Here is a 20,086-nt window from a genome sequence, read left to right as displayed (position 1 = left end):
TACATAAAGAGTATCATATAATATATTCATTAATAAAAAGTTTCATTTGCACAATAATATTTTTGTAAAACTCACCTGTGTTGTACATAGTTCTAGCTCTCACATTGAACATGTGCTTTAAGTTAATTTCTCTTCTGGTTAATGTACAACAAATTATGTATCTATTCTGCCAGCAGGCACACCAGTTTTTCTAGGTTGGAGTTATCACAAACAATACTGCTATGAATATTCTTGTTCATGTCTCCTGGCAAACTCCAATAACAGTTTTTCTGGGGCATGTAGAGAAAAGAAGGATTACTAAATGTTGAGAAACTGTTACTCAAAGATGTCCACTGATTTATATTCCTACCACCTGAAGAGAAGGAGAATTTCTGTTGTATCACAACATCTTCAGTTCTCCAGCACTTAGTTCTATCAGGTTTGCTTTTATTTTTTGCTTTTTCTTTTTTTTTTTTTCTTTTTTTTTTTTTTTTGGTGGTACTGGGGTTCCTGGAAGCCCTTCTACTTCTGGGCTACACTCCCAGACCTATTTTTACATTTTTTTATTTGGAAACAGGGTCTCCTAAACCAGCGCGTCTCGGCTGGCTTCGAACCTGCGCGATCCTCCTGTCTCAGCCTCCCAAGCGCGGGGATTACAAGCGTGCGCCACCACGCCCGGCTTATTTTTTGCTTTTTCCTAAAAGTAAGTATTTATAATGGCATGTCACTGTGATTTTTAATTTCTATAATTACCAAGGAAGCCAATCCCTTTAATTTTCCTTTTTGTTTTTCAATTTGAAGTTTTTACTTTTAATAATCCAATATAGCTCTTTGTATTCTTTTTCTTTTTTTCTTTTTTCAGTACCAGGGATTAAAGCCAGGATATTCTACCTCTGAGCTACACCCCCAGCCCTATTTTTAATCACTACGCTGCAGAGGGCCTCACTAAGTAGCTGGGGCTGGCTGCAAACCTGTGAACTTCTTGTCTCAGCCTCCAAAGTACTGGGATTACAAGCATGTGCCACCATGCCCAATTCTTTATATTCTGAATACAAAAATATAATTCTCCATTACATATTCTGCAAATATCATCTACTCTGCAACTTATATTTTCAAGCACCTTATGATAACTTTTCTGAAGCTTTCCTATTAAATTTTAAGAAAACTTTTGCTGTCATGAGATGAAAGAACCATTCTCTCAAATTATTTCTCACAGTATGATAGTTCTGCCACTTATGTTTATGCTCTTAATCCAGTAGTAATTAAAATTTTTAGTATAGTATGTTATCAGGGCACAATTTCATTTTTCTGATAAAAACTTGTACATTAGCCAGTGTTTCTTAAAATAATCTTATTTTAACCCTTCAAAAGATTACATTTTATATTTTATTTAGGCATGTGCTACTTATTTAGCTTTTAAATTTTTTTTCATGTCATATTTATCAGGATTCATGGTTCTTATTCTTAACCCTGGACTTTATCCTTGAAGATGTACCTTCAGCTAAATATACTGGTAGATTGATTTTTGATTTTGCCTCTACTCTTAAAAGATGATTTTTCTTAATGTGAGATTTTGAGGCTTACTGAGATTGTTGTTTACCTTTAGTTTGTGGTGGTATAGAAATAGGTTGTTGATTTTTCTCCTTTGAAGTTAATTTATCTTCTTTGACTACTTTCAACCTCTCTTCATCTTTGGTATTCTGCAGTAGGACTTTGGATGTATCTTAGTGTGGACTGATTTTTATATTTCTTGGACTGGAAGTTGGGGTTTTGGTTTAATGTAGTGTAGAATATTCTGATTTTTTGTCAATGAAGAGATAATGAGTCTGTCACATTTTCTTTCTTCTCTCTGAAATTGTGATTACATAAATGTTCGAATATCTCACTCTGTTCTTATCATCTTTTAATCTCTCGTTTGCATCTTCTTTTACAGCGCTCTTTTCTGATTGGTTTTTATTAACCTTTTATCCAGGATGTCTAATCTACTTTTTTTTAATTTATTTTTATTGGTGCATTGTAATCATACATCATATTGGAATATAAGACTTAAGAGGATATACAAGCACACATCACCCAATTAGCCCTCATCCAGCCCCCATCCCATTCCCTCCCCCTCCTTCAATCCCATGCTTGTTTGGTGATTAACTTTGATACATTTGTTTATGTACCTCCTGCGTTTTAAAGAGGCTCCATCCTCCCCTATTCCATACCCTCTGATTGGTCACCTTAGTTGCTTCACTATAGGGCCCTTTCTATAGCTCGACCACTTCATGTTGCCCGTTTCCTCCAAGTTATTGCTGATTAGGGGAAGCATCTGGTTTTAATTTTCTGTGATATTTCTCTGTGCATGGCATGTTGCAAATACCAATCCCACTCTTGACGGCCCTAGTTGTGGCCTGGCTACCCGGTGGACTGATCAGACCTCGCTGGCTCAAGCAGCGGCCTTGCCTCATGGGAGGCCCCGGTTCTGGCCTCGCTGGCCCTGACACTGGCCTAACCCCTCAGCTGGCTCCGATCTTGGCCTCGGAGGCCCCAGCACCGGCCTTACCTCACAGCAGGCTCCGATGTTAGCCGATGGCCCCAGCACCGGCCTAACCCCTCAGCAGGCACCGATCCCGGCCTCGGAGCCCTCAATAACGGCCTTGCCTCATGGGAGGCTCCGATGCCGACCGTTGGCCCCAGCACCCGCCTAACCCCTCGGCAGGCTCCGATCCCGGCCTCGGAGGCCCCAGCACTGGCCTTGCCTCATGGCAGGCTCCAGTCCTGGCCTCATTGGCCCCGGCACCGGCCTAACCCCTCAGCAGGCTCCGATTTCGGCTTTGGAGGCCCCAGCACCTGCCTTGCCTCATGGCAGGCTCTGATCCCGGCCTCACTGGCCCAAGCACTGGCCTAACCTCTTGGCAGGCTCTGATCCCGGCCTCGGAGGCCTCAATAAAAGCCTTGCCTCACGGAAGGCTCCGATTCCGGCCGTTGGCCCCGACACCGGCCTAACACCTTGGCAGGCCCTGATTCCGGTCTCAGAGGCCCCAGCACCAGCCTTGCCTCACGATAGGCTCCAATCCCAGCTTTTCTGTGTCTGTCGCCGGCCTCACCTCTCAGGAGGCTCTAATCCGAGCACCCTCTTCGCCCAACTATTTGTCCCACATTCTCAAGGGTGCGTGGTGTTGGTAGCATTCTGCCTCTGGGGTCATTACTTCAAAAGTTCCAGGTGTAATGTATCAGATCTCTGCCTCCTCTGAGTACTGGCCACTGCCATTGCCACTGCCTCCACCATTTCAAATCTTTCCCAAGCTCTTTTTCCACTCTGAATGTTGTCCAATCTTCCTAAGCATGCGTGATGGTAGCATTCAACCTTTGGTGTAATTTCTTCAAAAATAATAATTAATAATAATAATAATAATAATAATAAGGTTGGTAGGCTCCGATTTCTGTTTCTCCTGAAAACAATTCTCCACTGCCAAAGCGGAGACCGCTTTCAGCACCACCTTTCTCCTTGGTCTCCACTAAAGTCTCTCTCCTTACAGGTGATGTCCAAGATTCTTAACAATGTAGAGAAGAACCAGTCCTCCTTAGCGGGGAATTTTTCCAATAATTCCAGTTCATTTGGATAAGTTTTGTCTGCATCTCCAGTATCCTGGCATCCGCCACCTCGTTGAATCCTCTCCAATATTTTCCTTTTTTCTTTTTCTTTTCCTTTTCACAGGGTCCTTCCGGGTGGAGAGGGGGGTCGCCTAGGGGCGCCCCGCCAGCGCCTGCCCACCCGCCCAGGGTCAGGGGCCCGGGGTCCTTCTGGGTGGAGAGGGGGTCGCCTAGGGGTGCCCCACCAGTGCCTGCCCACCCGCCCAGGTTCGGGGGCCCAGGGGACCCGGACCACGAGGTCCTCTCTAATCTACTTTTAAACACATCATAAGTACATTTTTTATTTCAGTTACCACATTCTTGTAATTTTTAGAATTCTGTTGGACTATTTTTATTTTTCCAGTTCCGTGGATATACTTTCTGGCTCTGCTTCTTAGTAGAGTAATCATAATTATTTTATAATCTAAGTCTCGAAAGTTATCAGGTTTTCTTATGTAATTCTTTTCTTTTTTTTTCTTTTAACAATTTTTTTTTATTGAACATAAATAGTATACATTTAAACTATATTTGGTGCCCTCTCCCCCCCTCCCCCGTTTTCCCTTCCCCCCTCCCACCAATGGTTGTCCAGCTTAATCATGTCTTATTCATAATTTTACACATGTTCAGGTGTAGACCCTCATTAATCAAGATCGGCCTTTCTCCTCTCCTATCTTTCCATTAAAACTTAGCTAGTATTTCCCCTCTAATATCTGGAATCCCACTGGTATCCTTTGTGTTTCCTAGTTTGTGCATATTAGAGGAAACATATGTATCTTCTCCTTCTGTGCTTGGCTGATCTCACCTAACATAATGTTCTCCAGGGCTTTCCATCTTCTTGCAAATGATATAATTTTGTTCTTCTTTATGGCCGAATAAAATTCCATTGTGTGTATTTCCCACAGTTTTGCTATCCATTCATCTGTTGATGGTGATCTGGGTTGGTTCCATATTTTGGCTATTACAAATTGTGCTGCTATGAACATAGGTATGCATATGTTGCTATATTTCTCTGAATTCAACCCCTTTGGAAAGATACCTAGGAGTGGTATAGCTGGATCATATGGTGGATCTATTCCCACCTTTCTTAGGAATCTCCACACAGATCTCCATAGTGGCTGAACTAGTTTGCATTCCCACCAACAGTGTAAAAGAGTTCCTCTTTCCCCACATTCTCACCAGCATTTGTTGTTGTTTGATTTCTTTATGCTTGCCACTCTGACTGGGGTTAGATGGAATCTCAGTGTAGTTTTGATTTGCATCTCCCTGATGGCCAGTGATGAGGAACATCTTTTCATGTATCTATTGGCCCTTTGTATCTCTTCTTTTGTGAAGTGTCTCTTTAGTTCATTTGCCCATTTCTTGATTGAGTTGTTTGTTTTGCTAGTGTAGAGTCTTTTGAGCTCTTTGTATATTCTGGATATTAGCCCCCTATCAGAATGACGGCTGGTAAAGATCCTTTCCCATTCTGTAGGCTTCCTCTTTAGGTTATTGATAGTTTCCTTTGATGAGAAGAAACTTTTTAGTTTGATGTTATCCCACTTGTTTATTCTTGCTTTAATTTCCTGAGCTTTGGAGGTTTTGTTGAGAAAGTTACTGCCTGTGCCAATATGTTGTAGTGTTGAACCTATGTTCTCCTCTACTAACTTCACAGTCTCAGGTCTAATTTCTAAGTCTTTGATCCATCTTGAGTTGATTCCTGTGTTAGGTGAGATATAGGGGTTTAGATTCATCTTTTTACAAATGGATAGCCAGTTTTCCCAGCACCACTTGTTGAAAAGGCTGTCTTTTCTCCAGCGTATGTGTTTGGCCCCTTTGTCAAAGATTAATTGACTAAAGATGTATGGGTTTGTTTCTGTATCTTCTATTCTAATCCACTGGTCAGTATATCTGTTTTTGTGCTAGTACCATGCTGTTTTTACTACTATTGCTCTATAGTATAGTTTGAAGTCTGGGATTGTAATGCCTCCTGCATGTTTCTTATTATTGAGAATTGCTTTGGCTATTCTAGGTCTTTTCTTTCTCCATATGAAGTTCATGATTGATTTTTCTAGGTCTCTGAAGAATGTCACTGGTATTTTAATGGGAATTGCATTAAACCTATAGATCAGTTTTGGCAGAATGGCCATTTTGATGATATTTATTCTGCCTATCCATGAGCACGGGAGATCTTTCCATCTTCTAAGGTCTTCTTCAATTTCTTTCTTTAATGTTTTATAGTTTTTGTTGTAGAAGTCTTTTACATCTTGGGTTAGGTTTATTCCTAGGTATTTTATTGGTTTTGAGGTTATAGTGAATGGAATTGTTTTCTTTGTTTCTTTCATTGTGGATTTGTTGTTGGCATAAAGAAAAGCCACTGATTTCTTTAGGTTGATTTTGTAACCTGCGACTTTGCTGAATTTGTCAATCAGCTCCAGAAGTCTTTTGGTTGAGTTCTTTGGGTCTTCCAGATAAAGTATCATGTCATCTGAGAATAAGGATAATTTTAATTCCTCTCTTCCTATGTGACTTCCTTTTATATCCTTCTCTTGTCTGATTGCTGCAGCAAGAGTCTCAAGGACTATATTGAAAAGGAGTGGTGATAGTGGGCATCCTTGTCTTATTCCTGACTGTAGCGGAAATTCTTGCAGTTTTTCCCCATTCAATATAATGTTGGCTTTGGGTTTGCAGTATATTGCCTTAATGATGTTGAAGTACTTTCCTTCTATCCCAATTTTTTGCAGTGTTTTTAACATAAATGGGTGTTGGATTTTGTCGAATGCTTTTTCAGCATCTATTGCTATGATGATGTGGTTTTTGTTCTTGGTTCTATTTATGTGGTGAATAACGTGCATTGATTTGTGTATGTTGAACCAGCCTTGTTTTTCTGCGATGAAACCGACTTGGTCATGATGTATTATTCTCTTGATAAAGTTTTGAATGCGTATAGCTAATATTTTGCTTAGAATTTTTGCATCTATGTTCATTAAGGATATTGGTCTGTAGTTTTCCTTTCTAGAGGTGTCTTTATTTGGTTTGGGGATTAATGTGATACTGGCCTCATAGAAGGAATTTGGAAGAGTTCCATCACTTTCAATTTCCCGGAACATGTTGTGAAGTATTGGTATTAGTTGTTCACTGAAGGTTTTGTAGAATTCAGCTGGGAACCCATCTGGGCCTGGGCTTTTCTTTGGTGGAAGAATTTTTATTGCCGTTTCTATTTCTTTGGTTGTTATTGGTTGGTTTAGGCTTGCTCTGTCCTCTTGGCTGGGTGTAGGAAGGTTAACTGTGCTTAGAAATCTATCAATTTCTTCCAGGTTTTCAAGTCTATTGGAGTATAAATTTTTAAAGTAGTTTCTGATAATCTTTTGAATTTCTTCACTATCTTTGGTGATATCTCCTTTTTCATTTCTAATTTTGGTAATTTGAGTTGATTCTCTTTTACTTTTGGTTAGGTTGGCCAGGGATTTATCAATTCTATTAATTTTTTCAAAGAACCAACTTTTTGTTTTATTGATTCTTTGAATTGTTTTTTTGTTCTCTATTTCATTTATTTCTGCTCTAATTTTGATGATTTCTTGCCTTCTGCTGGGTTTGGGAATAGACTGTTGCAGAATTTCTAGATCCTTAAGTTGTGTCATTAGGTTCTTTACTTGGTGGTTCTCTGTCCTTTTTATGTGGGCACTCAATGCAATAAACTTTCCTCTTAGTACTGCCTTCATGGTGTCCCATAGATTTTGGTAGGTTGTGTCTCTGTTTTCATTTGTTTCCATAAATTTCTTTATTTCTTCCCTAATTTCTGCTCTTACCCATTCGTCATTCAATAGTGTATCATTCATTCTCCATGAATTTGAATACTTTCTTTCGAGTTTTCTGTTGTTGATTTCTACTTTTTATTCCGAATTCTTTTCTACTAGATCTAAATTTAGAGGTCTTTTTGGTGTGTTGTTGCTGCTGCTGCTATTTTTTTCTTTGACTTGTTTTATTAATTTAATTTACAAAGATAAAAGGTTCTTTCCTTTAAATGACACTTGAGTTTGCTTATGCCAGGCCTGTGGAGATATTACCAGCCAGGGAATTTTTAAAATGTGTGACATGAGATATTTGTAGACCATTTAGGCAAGAGAAGATTTTGTGCCATATCTATATAAAATCTGGCTTGTCAGTACAACACCGAGTAGATTTTCCTTCCTACTTTTCTCATAATTAAATCCAATTTCCTGCAGAATAAGGAGAAAGAAGAAAGTTTCGCCCTCCTTCATACTTGCACAGAGAAGGCAGGCCTGGGAGTACTGTATTAAACAGGGAGACCTCAGGTGCCGCTTGAGTGAACCCAGACTGTGGCATTTTGTCTTTCTCTCTCAACAAGGCCTTGAGAAGTAGAGTCTAGTTTCTTCTTCTACAAACACTGTAGGGACAGAAAAAGAGCAAGTGGTCTTACTCCTCTGAAATATCTCCTCCATGTAGATTTGGACCCACCATTTTTACTGTTGCTTATTATTTTGAAACTTTCAGGGACATTTCCAAAAATATGTCTTCCAGCACATTTAATAGTTTCCTCAGAGAGAATTTGCTTAAATACCTTTGGATTTAAAGCATAAATTTTAAAAATAAATATTTTGGAGAAAAAAAAAGATTTTCTAATTGTAGCCTGAAACTGTAAAGGCTGATAATTGCGATTTCATGTAAAATTTAAATTTCTGTTACAATAAATTATTAAAAGGAAGACTTAATGAATTCCTTCTTTTAAATGATTTGTGATGTGTGCTTTTAAATTTATATCTAAGTAAAAATATATTAATGTACATATAAACATACTTGTATATGAAATTACTTAGAAATTAAATGCTAGTGAATAAAGGATATTATCTAAAGTTGAGAGAGACAGAGAAAGAAGAAAGAAAGAAAGAAAGAAAGAAAGAAAGAAAGAAAGAAAGAAAGAAAAAGAAAGAGAGAAAGAAAAAAAAGAGGTGTGAGCAAGCTAGAGCATGCATACAGGTACAAGCAAACAGCCCAGTAAAATGGAAAATAAATGCTTAGCTTTGTACATTTTTAAAGTACTGTACTAGCATGCCTGTAATCCCAGCTGCTTAGGAGACTGAGGCAGAAAAGTCACGGGTTCAAGGACAATTTAGGGAGTTCTGGTCATAAAATTTAAAAAGACCTGGGGTTTAGTTCAGTGGTAGAGTGCTCCTAGGTTCAATCCCCATTATCACCAAAAACAGTAAAAGTGAAAACAGTGTACTATTTAAAAAAATTATGTATAAGATAGCAAAAATTAAAAGTACAGAAAGTTGCTCTTATACCATATTTCACAAAGGTACATTAGGATAAATTTTGAGGATCCAGGTGTGGTGGCATACACTTTTAATCCCAGTACTTGAGAGGCTAGGCTGAGACAGGAGGATCACAGGTTCATGGCAGGCCTCAACTACTTAGTGAGGCCCCTCACAAATTAGTGAGACCCTGTTTTAAAATAAAGAATACAGCCGGGAGTGGTGGCTCACGCTTGTAATCCCCGCGCTTGGGAGGCAGAGACAGGAGGGTCGCGCATGTTCGAAGCCAGCTGCGCGAGCTGGCTTAGGAGACCCTGTTTCCAAATAAAAATATAAAAATAGGTCTGGGAGTGTAGCCCAGAGGTAGAAGGGCTTCCAGGAACCCCAATACCACAAAAAAATAAATAAATAAAAATAAAAAAATAAAGAATACAAAATTAGAGCTGGGCATGTAGCACAGAGGTAGAATGCCCTTGGTGTTCAATTCCCAGAACCACAAAAAAATGAGGAAATTTTTTTTTTGAGAAAGCAGATTTAAAATAATTACTGATGGCTAATGATGTTGAACATTTTTTCATGTATCTATTGACCATTTGCATTTCTGCTTTTGTGAAGTGTCTATTCAATTCATTGGCCAATTTCTTGATAGGGTTATTTGTTTTGCTAGTGTAGTCTTTTGAGCTTTTTGTATATTCTGGATATTAGGTGAGTGGTGATTGGCAAAGATCTCCCATTCTGTAGGCTTTCTCTTTAGGTTCTTGATGGTTTCCTTTGATGAGCAGAAACTTTTTAGTTTGATGCCATCCCACTTCATGCTTTAATTTCCTGAACTTTGGAGGTCTTGTTGAGAAGTTACTGCCTGTGCCTATATGTTGGAATGTAGATCCTATGCCTTCCTCTAATAACTTCATAGTCTCTGGTCTAATTTCTAAGTCTTTGATCCATCAGGGTGATGCATATCAAAACTATGCTGAGATTCCATCTAACCCCAATCAGAGTAGCAAGCATAAAGAAGTCAAATAACAACAAATGCTGGTGAGGATGTAGGGAAACAGGAACTCTTTTACACTTGGTGGGAGTGCAAACTAGTTCAGCCACTATAGAGATCAGTGTGGAGATTCCTTAGAAAACTGGGAATAGATCTACCATATGATCCAGCTATACTATTCCTGGGTATCTTCCCAAGGGGCTGAAATCAGAGAACTACAGTAACATATGCATACCCATGTTCGGAACCAACCCAGGTCTCCATCAACAGATGAATGGATTGCAAAATTATGGTAAATACACACAATGGAATTCTACTCAGCAATAAAGAAGAACAAAATCATGTCATTCACAAGAAGATGGAAAGACCTGGGGATCATTATGTTAAGTGAGATCAACCAAGCACAGCAAGAGAAGGGACATATGTTTTCTTTAATATGCCCAAATTAGAGAATGTTGGAGATACCAGAGGGACTCCAGATAATGGAGGGGAAACCTCAGCAAAGCTAGAATGGAAGTGTAGGAGAGGCAAAAGGCTGAGGTTGGTTAAAGGAGGAGCTACAGTTGAATATGTGTATAAATATGAACGTAGCATGGTCAACCTGGATGCTCATTGTTAGGAGGAGGGGAAAGGGGAAGTGGGGGGGAGGGCACCAAGTACTGTCTGAATGTATGCCATTATCAATATGATATATACATATATATATATATATATATATATATATATATATATATATAAATACACTCAAATACTTACCTATCTTCTATTTCATAAATTTGTTATATATATAGGTACCTGGGCAGAATATATATGTATTAGAATATCCTAACACTGTAATATAACAATAACTAGAATGTATTTAAATGACTGAAGGAAATAAGTATATTATAATACTATTTTGCACAAAATAGAATCATAAAAACATTAATAGAAACTAAACTATGTTCAAATATAAAAAACTCCCAAAATAAACCATGCGTATCTATGTTTATAGCTGCACAATTCACCAATGCCAAACTATGGAAACACCCAAGATGTCCATCAACAGATGAATGGATTACAAACTATAAGGTATATACACAATGGAATTTTATTCAGCCATAAATAAAAATACAATTACATTATTTACGAGGAAATGGAACTGGAGGACATGCTAAGTGAGATCAGTCAGTCACAAAAAATAAGAAATCAGATGCTTTCTCTAGTATGTGAAAGCTAGGGAGAAATGGGTAACAGGAGGAACTCTAGATGAAGAAGGAAATCCTATAGTGGAGCAAATAAGGTGACCTAACTGAGGATATGAACGTGGGGAAAAGGGAAACTCTCTAAAGCACATGATGTACTTACACAAACATATAAAAAATCAATCACTAAGCTGAGCATGGGAAGGAGGGATGGGGATAGAATGGAGTGGGGATCAGGTAAGGGATAATTGGGTGATGTGTGCATGTATATCTCTACAGATCTTTTATCCCATTTAGATGTATGGCTACAATGCACCAATAGAAAGAAAGAAAGAAAGAAAGAAAGAAAGAAAGAAAGAAAGAAAGAAAGAAAGAAAGAAAGAAAGAATGTACAAAATTACCTCATTTAAAAACTATTCTGAAAGTATACCTAAAACACTCTTAATTATGGAAAGATCTGCAAGTATAACCAGGCATCTGGTGGAGAGAAGACATCTACTCATTTCATACCTGTCTATGCTTTCTGTCTGTTTTGTATCATGAACACATTATATTTGTAATAAAAATCCATTGGAAGGAAGACAAGAAATGTTTGCAATAACATATGCATGAATGCTCACTATAGTCATAAAACCATAATATTGAAAAATTCCCCTTTAAATAAATTATGATTCTTCACCTCCTGAATACCATCTTTCATTAATAATCATGTTTAAGTAGTAATTGATAACCTGAAAAATGCTCATGATGAAATATAAAAATAATTGCAGAAAACAAAACTATTACAAGTGTGTGATTAAATATAAAAGTTTAGAGCCATAGAGAGGGCTTAATAAATACTTTTCTTTCCCCAGTAAATATCATTTTATATTCTTTGTGAAATCTTACAAATGGAACGTATATAACAAGAGTTTCATATTCCTAGCTGCCCCTGTACTCTAGATGTGTTTTTATCAGCTACTAAAAATGAAGAAAAAAACAAAGAGGAAAATATATTAAAATAAAAGAAAACTAGAAAATATATCTTTTGCTTCAGACTTGCAAACCAATCACAACTAAGGAAGTAACTAAATGATCCCGATACACTGTTATAGGTTCATATGGTATATTCTTATTCCATTTGGAAATATCCCAGTTCTCCTGGTTTCCTGGTTTGTCATAATTTTGCAAAATATTATCTGCTGTGTTAGCCTTGTGCCAACCAAATATGTTTGTCTTTTTTTCTCTCTTTTTATTTCCCCCTCACCTCAGGCCACCCCATTCTAAAAATATCAAAACAATAGTGGAACTATTCATTGATTACTTTCTTCACAGGTCCTAATGAATACCTTCCAGCAAGATTAGATATGTTAATTACTGTAAAACAAGTTGCCAAAAATACTTTTTAATCTGTAGCTATAAGTATGTTCAAGTAAGAATATTCTCTTCTTTAGTAATTTTAATTGCATCTAGTTATTTCCCATAAACTTTATATGAAATTTATTAATCATAGATTTTCCAACAGTGCAATTGTTTGCATGCAGAAAAAAATGTTTGAAGCTTAACGCTCATTCTCATTACCTGATTTAGGGAAGTTTTCTGGCAGTAAGCATATATCACACTGAGGACCTCTCTTCAATGTGAAGAGCTCAAGGAGTGTTTGAGAGCAAGGAGTCACTGGGAAGAGCGAGGCTGCAGGCTGCCCAGCCCAGCCTAGCTTAGTCTCTTGAAAGGGAGATATCATTACCCCCTAGGAAGGGACTTTCTTACTGTCAAATATGCCTGCATCTTAAATTCACATTTCCCAGCTAAACACTAGAGCTTTATTATTTTCCTTCACCACACAGAAATAGATCATATTTTAAATGTTCATATACATGTGTGTGTATATATATATACATACATCTATACATACATAGTAATGAACTCAGAATTTTATAATAAAAAATCTCCAGAGTTGAGTTGCTAATCTGTCTTTTTGCATTCTCTACTTTTTTCTACTCTCAAATATTTGAAATAACCTGAAATTGTGTATATTCATTTGTATACTATGCCATAGTAATATTCACCTCAATATAGCTTCTCATTTTCTCTTATAGTTGATAAAAGTTTTGTAATAAGTGAATTTATGAATAAAAAAAGTTTATATGGTTAACTATTCAGTAATTAATTAATGGGAACATTGGCCTCAGAGATGTCATAGATGACCTCATAGATGACATTGACCTCATAGATGGCATTTATATTACCCTCTATTCAGTGACTCTGAAAATAAGATAGTCTATTTACTCTACCATTTGAAATATATATATATATATATTTTATATGCAGAGAGATAACTAAAATTTTTTAGTCAAACACATGTCTTGAGTACCCGAAGTGTTCCAGAATCCAAGAATGGCATTGGGGAAACAAATGGAAAAATGAACATAATGCACTGTTAATCCATTACAAAGAAGAAAAATGCTAACTAAAATTATTATTTTTTGAATACAGAATTTAAGAGAACAAGCTTATTAGATTTATTGATCATTTTCCTCTAAGATTGACTTTTACAAATAACTCACAATTGTATATCTTCATGGAGAAAAAATGAGTTTTAGAAGAATTTTGAAACTGATTGGCTTGTGAAAAGAAATAGTCATTATTTATTTTAGTACTATATAGTACTTTTAGTTATTTATGATTTTCTGCACACAACTTAACTGTTTAGTTAAGCAACTGCTTTAACCTAATGAGAATAAAATTTTGTGTAAGGATGTCTATATGTGACTCCCAAAAAATCTTTACCTGTAAACAAAGAAATTATATGAAAGGCAAACATTTAACAGTATAAATCAAAATGAAATATCCTTTAGAACATGACACTTTCACCCTATAAAATTTTAAATAATTTGGGTTACCTATACTTCCCTCTTTCTGCTTTTATATTTATTATATATAGTTATCAGAAAAGCTTATAAAATATTTTATATCTAAAATTGACTTGCTATAAGTTCATAAGCTAAAATGTAGTGAACCTTGAATATCTAAGGTTTGTGCTCATTTATCATACATTAATCACAGATAAGAATTATATAAGAAAATTTTCCATGATTATATATTAAGAAGCAGAGTATTTTTAAAGAGAAGGCAATGCAAGAGGTAAAATAACTTAAATGAGTTTAGTGAAAAAAATTATCTATGATTAGATCTTTTTACTTTTTAAATGTCCTATCTTTTCTATACAACAAATGCAATAAACATCAAAGTTTAGGATTTTGTTTTAGAAATTTAAAAATCTTGATATTTGCAATTATTCTAGTCATTTCAGCAGAAAAAGAAAGAGCGAAGTTGTGTACATTTGATGTTAGTGACTTTTGTTTTCAAAAAATCACTTCTTAATCAATAGTTTTACATTGTCAAGTTTGGTAATGCTGTTTGTTTTATTTTGGTATTATTTGACATATTTTTTGACATTCAATGAAATGTTCCTATATAAAAGAAAAGAAAAGAAAGTTGGTAGCATACTAAAGCAAGATCCAATGTTTTTATGCCTTTACAAAGAAACCATACCAGGACCAAGATGGTCAAATGGTCCCTCTGCACATTGTACCTGTTTTTTCAAGGACCTATAATATATTCACAGTTGGTAATATTAGACTTCTGGTATCATGATAAACTAAGAACGTTTCAATATGTGTAACCAATACTTCAGAGAATATCGAGAAATAAAAGAAGCTAGTTCCTTATCAAGCAAGGAGACTACTCAACATTTTTTAAACCTGAACAATTGATTAGTTTATAGGAGAATCATTGTGTATACAATATTATTCTCACCTATTTCCATCCATGGTTTGCTTTCAAGGAAAAAATAAACAGATTAAGTTTTATTGTGAATAATTTGGCTTTTCAGAGGGGCCTTCCTATAGTATCACATTAAAAAAAAATTGACTTTGAATGCTACTTTCCAAAAAAAAGGCTGTTTTCTGGAGCCAGGAAAAGATCATGCTGATTAATGCATGCCCTATATGATAACAGTAAACCTAGCTGAATTTCGACTTAGGATCTCAGTACAGGTGGGCCTTTGTTAATGTGACTTGTGCCAACTGTTTTTAACTCTTGGGAGAAACAAAGACAAATTCCATCCTAAAGCAACAAAATCCTCGTGAGAATCTATAAACCTGCAAAATCTTGACGATACTTGGATGTGTAGAAGGGAAAAAATGAGCCTTTCAGATAAACAGGTTGTGTTGTATAAGCTTAGGGAATAACTTCTCCATTGTCAAGGGGAAAAAATAAAACTGTGAGTGAACCTTGATTTTTTTTTTAATTTTGAAAGGAAAAGAGGTATTTCCTCTGCAACATAGTTATTATTGGATTTACTGCATTAATAGGAAACTGTACGTTAGCGTTTGCCTCATAAAACCAGTTTTTATCCACTTGATCAAACCATGAGTTAGCACTTAGCAATAATTATATTGGTTTAAAACTCTGTAGCCATAAAGCCAAGCCAATTTAATCATACTTTCACCAAGTCTGGCTCCTGAGAACACTGCACACTGAACCGAGCACAACTGGAAGGCATGTTTGTAGTTACACAAATGACAACCAGTTGAAGCAGAGATTCTCTTGGGGGTGAGCCTGGGCAATCCAGTTCAGTGGCTGCTGTTCTTAAGCTCTAATCTCTCTCAAGTACTACATGGGACTAATAGCAAAGGCAGAAGACGTTAACAGTTTTTACTCTTATCAGGCATGTGAAGTGTTACAATGAATTAGTATGTAAGAGATAAAATTCCTCTTGAATTAAAACACAAAAATATGGATATATTGGCTATTCTTTGAGCAAATGAGCCAGCCTAAAATTCCCCTCTAAAACTATGATTAGTATCATATATTCATGGATGGAATTGGAGAACATTATGCTGAGATTAGTCAGTCACAAAAAATAAGAAATCGGATGCATTTATTACTCTGCAACAAAGAAGTTTTATGTTTACGTTTTACATCAGAAATGATGCATAGAGCAGCCAAGGGAACAGGAAACAAAGGCAGATCTTTTCCTGCTGAGGTTAGAAAAGCCAATGCATGAATGTCCAACTTCCATGAAGGAGATATACAGAGTTAAGAAAGAAGTGTTCCCTGGACCCACTAGATGAGAGATTTTCTCTTGGTGAGGCTTTCTTCTTTATGAATGCCCTCTACAACAGATGTTTGTTTTCTTTGACAAATTCAAGGCATTTGAAGAATATAATCAGATTTCTTTTTAAAAAATGTCTAAAACATTAAATTATTTATAAATTCCAAAATTATGCTTGATTCTTCTATTTTTTATAGATTGGGTTTTTTTGGGGGGTATGGAAATATAAATGTGATATTTCTGTACTCCAAAATATTCCTTAATTATATCTATATATAATTATATAGATATAATTAATTTTATACATATATGTATATATATATTAACAATTGGGCTAACAACATGCAATTTATAGTGTCATGAATTTTAAAATATGGTAGATGGATTTTTTAATCCAATATATGCTTTTATCACTTATATTGTCCATCACTTCAAAATCAGGAGTTATTTCAAATTGAAATATTTTTGGAAATGCTTATCATCCATCCAAATCTACTTCAACAGAAATTATATTTCTATATGAAGAATTAATTCTGCTCCACCAAGTATTTGAAACAAAACATTTAGGAATGTAGAAATCAAGCCTACATTTATCACTTAGTAGGAGTTTTTAATCTTGAATTCTTAAACTATCTCAGGCTCAGTCTTATCATTTATAAAATGAAAACAATAATACATCTTCAGTTCATTAGAAGAACTGAATAAAATATTTATATAAATATCAAACTGCAAATTTACATAGTAGGGGTTCAATAAAAAATGTTACTATAATTATACATACACATAATTTGTTTTAAACACCTCATAAAAATTATAAGCAAATATTTTTATTTCCTCAGCAATTAATATACCAGCAGTAATTAAGGAGCTACACACAACATTCAATATTTACACTTTTCACCGGGAGTGGTGGCACGTGCTTGTAATCCCCGCACTTGGGAGGCGGAGAAAGGAGAATTCTGCAGGTTCGAAGCCAGCCTCGCTGGCTTCAGAGACCCTGTTTCCAAATAAAAAGGTATAAAAATAGGTCTGGGAGTGTAACCCGGAGGTAGAAGGGTTTCCAGAAACCCCAGTACCATACACACACACACACACACACACACACACACACACACACACACACACATATATATACACATATACATATATATATACATATACATTTATATATATATATATATACACACACATATACACACACATTTAAATACACTTGAACATATATATATGCAAACCACTAATTTTAATATTTTATACCGGTGTCTTTAATAAAATCTCTCAGATTTCAATTCCTTAATTAAGTGTGTCTGCTAGACTTTTTAACATTTCAGTTTATGTTGTGTGCAATGTGTCATAATGAATCCCACTAATATGTATAATTATTACGCACTCATAAAAACCTTTTTAAATTAAAAATAAGAGGTAGGCCTGGTGGCAAACACCTATAATTCCTGCACTTGGGAGGTTGAAAAAGGAGGGTTACAGGTTCAAGGCCAGCCTCAGCAACTTAGTAAGACTCTGTTTCAAAATTACAAAATAAATAAATAAAATAGGTCTGGGTTGTACTTCAAAGGTAGAATTCCTTTGGGTTCAATCTGCAATATTTAAAAATATAAATTTAAATAACAAAGGTAAAAGAGTAAAGAAAATCAATAATCATATTAATGAAAAAACCCTCAAGTGGTTGGTATAGTCCTCTTATATTCAAATATAATTATTTTATTACTGAATTTTGCATTTTCTCACTGTGTCTTATAGAGACTATCTTAGCATATAAAGATGGAGTCTTCATGATACATGAGACCCTCAAGGCTTTTAAATGTAATGTCAGTACTCATAGGCAAAATGTATGCTCAAGAGATCATAAATGTATCCTAAAATTTATTCCATATTAGTAAAAGTCTTTATAATCAATATACTACAGATAATTCTTGGATTTTAGAAATGATTATAAGTCTAAAAAGAGTAAAATAAGTAAACTAGTTAAAATGACTGAAATGAGGAGGGTGTTAAATAAAATGATAAGTCTATGGCATCCGCATTGTGTGGTGGAAAATACTTGTTTTCTAAACTTAGAAAATACTCATTGCAAAAATAATGCATAGCTTGCATAAATGCTTGCTCACAATTATTTCCTATGGTTTGTTCATCCCTCAGATGTTGCTTTACTAACTGAGAAAGATTACATTTACCAACTATGATACTTATCTCTCCCACTTGGGCAGGCAAAGTGTCATCTATTTGCAAGATCAAAGTACGTGAGGTGAATAGGCCCACTAGTTCTATTGAAAATTAATAAATACCAAATCAAGTATCTGAGTAATTTGGGATCCTCCAAATAATTCTGTGATTATAAAATCTCTCTTCTTAGTGTCTTGAATATTAACATAAACATATACTCTCTCTTTTTAAAAAAAATCGCATTTCCCTCTGAGTAGAGAACACTTTTCTTTTCTCAAAGCCATTCTAAATCTCTCCATAAAATATTGACAGGAGTTGGGCATTTTCTTTAATTCCATGGCCACACACTTGTACGCTTTTCCCAAGCCAGTGTTTCAAGTCTTCTCTATGTCCTGGTTGACAAAAGACAGAGGAAGAAACAAAGGCTAATAAATAACATTGGGGAAAAAATAATTTTGTTTTGTAAATGTCAGTAGGCTCTATTCAGAAGTCAGTAGCTTTACATTTGACGCATATCTCAAGAAGAACATTTTCTCTTCTCCAATTTAGCCCTAGCTTCCATTGGCTACGGTTTGGGTGACTAGCCCATTCTAGAATGATAAGCCTCAGCATGTCACCATTGCTTCATTCACTAGTTTACAAACAAACTCCTCTGGGAGGCAGGAACTTCACAAACATCTATTTCCTCTATCGAGCACAATATTTTCTTTCTTAAGAACAACTGACTGCTTTGTAATAATCTGTTTTGACAGTAGCTACATATAAATACTGCATTATATATATATATATATTTTAGGCATGATAGAGTATGGATATATGGATACAGTTGTGTGGGTCTTCTCTAATTATATGCATTATGTAATTTGCTATTGTTGGAGACCATCTTCTATTCATTTAATAAGGCTTTTGCAAATTGGCAGATAGCATTTGGGCTAAAATACACACAGGATATTTGCAATGAAAAAGGAAAAAAAAAAAACTCCTCTGCCTTTTCTCTGGTGTAGAGCAATTTGTCAAGTAATTAGCTAACCTAATTAAATTTTTGTAGCACTAATCAAACGAATATGCTAAAATTTTCTTTGCACAGCCAGTTTGCTGTCTGCTTGCATTTAACTTGATGGTTTGAAAGAGGCCCTACTCTGTCTGCCACTCCACTTAATAACCTAATTTGCATTTTATATTGGTAAATCAAATTAAGCACCAGTGGCTTTTAGTATGATTGACTGTGGTCAGGCCTGTTCAGATGGGACTTTTTCACAGAAAATTAGGCACATTTTAATATGACTGAGGCTGTGCTTTCTGTGTTCAGCAAACTGCATTCACTCAGCTAATTAAAAGTGCTTGCCTCTCCCTCCCCACTACATATGATGGATTTATCCAGCTGGTGTGTCCATTTTCTTTTGTACAATTTCTTGATGGAAGTTTTTATTCATAGATATAATAAGATTGTCTAAGCAACACTTCGGATCAATTTGTGTGAAATATATAAACAATGATTTGTTAGAACTGATGACTCTAAGAGGTGGCCGCATCTCTGTAAATACAGGTCCAGGTGAGGTCTTGGAGATGGAAGCTCATTACTGGGAAACCAAACCTAAACAGAAAATTTTCATTGACTAACATGTTAGTAGTAATTAATGCTGGTAAATTATATGGTAAATTATATCTTATTCTTATAAATTTGTTGCAGTATTGGGGATAAAACCCAGGGGCATTTTACCTCCAAGCTACACCCCCAGCCCTATTATTTTATTCTTTGTTTTGAAACAGTGCCTCACTGAGTAGC

The sequence above is a fragment of the Muscardinus avellanarius genome (assembly GCF_963383645.1).
Source record: "Muscardinus avellanarius genome assembly, chromosome: 1".
Classification (NCBI taxonomy): Eukaryota; Metazoa; Chordata; class Mammalia; order Rodentia; family Gliridae; genus Muscardinus; species Muscardinus avellanarius.
Note: the sequence above shows the minus strand (reverse complement) of the source record.